The sequence below is a fragment of the Lucilia cuprina genome, chromosome 2 (genome assembly GCF_022045245.1).
Source record: "Lucilia cuprina isolate Lc7/37 chromosome 2, ASM2204524v1, whole genome shotgun sequence".
NCBI classification, from domain to species: Eukaryota; Metazoa; Arthropoda; class Insecta; order Diptera; family Calliphoridae; genus Lucilia; species Lucilia cuprina.
In genome coordinates, this window is record NC_060950.1 from 64492650 (window position 1) to 64494216 (window position 1567).

Consider the following 1567-nt stretch of genomic DNA (forward strand, 5'->3'; position numbering starts at 1 on the left):
TGGACTATAGATCAGTCTATAGTCTGGACTATAGATCAGTCTATAGTCTGGAGTATAAATCAGTCTATAGTCTAGACTATAGATAAGTCTATAGTCTGGACTGTAGATAAGTCTATAGTCTGGACTATAGATCTGTCTATAATCTGGACCATAGATCAGTCGATAGTCAAATGTATAGATCAATCTATAGTCAGGTGTTTAGATCAGTCTACAGTGTGGACTATAGATCAGTGAAAAGTCTGGACTAGAAATCAGTATTTACTCATGACATTTTCCCTTAGCTAATAATTTATACAAAATCTGTTTTAACTAAGTAAAGTAACAGTTTGATTTGTTTTAAATTTTTTATTATAACCAAAATTCTGATTAGGTATTTAAGATCACAACAACAACTATCTAAATAAATGTATTTTGACAAGTCATTTGGTGTTGATGTGTTGTACGCTTTCCTGTCCATCAAATTTACTTCTCTCTAAAAAGATCTACAATAATGATTGTTCTACAGCCATTTCCATCTATTAATAAAAATCTCATCCTAAGTCCTCCCTTTACAAAACTTACGATCAGTTTAGATCGTTACATTGATGATGGTTCAATGATTACATGAATTTTGTTTTTTATATTGGAAATCATTTATGCCTTTAAATCTTGGATTGTTATTGCTGTGATTTTTATGGTTTTAAACACCAAACTGTTTTTGGTCTGAGTGACGTTCATAGACGTCGTGTGTTTTGTGTTCAGTTCCTGGAGATGATGTCGTTGATGGTGTTTATTTAGTTTGACATTTACAGCTTTTTAAATTGTTGAAATACATAAAAAAAAGAAACGGTCAATAATAACAATAAAGAAAAGTTAAGTAAATTAAAACAAAACTGATACAAAATACAAACTGATAATGAAGATTATATTGATCGTAACATGTCTAGAAGGGGGAGACCATAAAAAATCTATGATGTTTAATAGAATTGTTGGTTATTAAAATAAAATCTATGGAATAAACACATGGGGAGTTCATGTAGTTTTTGTGTAGTAATAAAAAACCAATGATAATTAGTAAATAGTTAATTCAACAACGAATAAAAAAACCAAACAAAATTAAAATCTTAAATTATTATTGAAAAATATTAAAGCACTAAATAAGTAAAAACCTCAATATCAAGATAAGATTTTAAACTAAAGTCCAACGAGTAGAAAAAAAATTGTTAAAAAGTCACAATTTAAATTCTTGCCTAAAGATGAGTACGTAAACACAAATTTTTTTCTTTTACTGATTTAAAAACAAAAGATTCGTAATTTGTTAAAAGAAACAAAAAAAATTTGTCACCAAATGAAAAACATGTTTAACGCCAGTCCTAACATAACTACAACACCATTAAAACAAAATCTCCACTAACTCTGTGGCCAGCATATACCAACAAAAAAACCCTCAAGGAGTCACTGTGGCCCGTGAGGGAAGCTAGCAGGAAATCAGGGAAAAAAGAAGCTAAATTGCATAAAAGCTTAACAACAAGATAAACCTACAGATTTTCAACTGCTGGTGTTAAAAATACAAAAACAATAAAAAAAA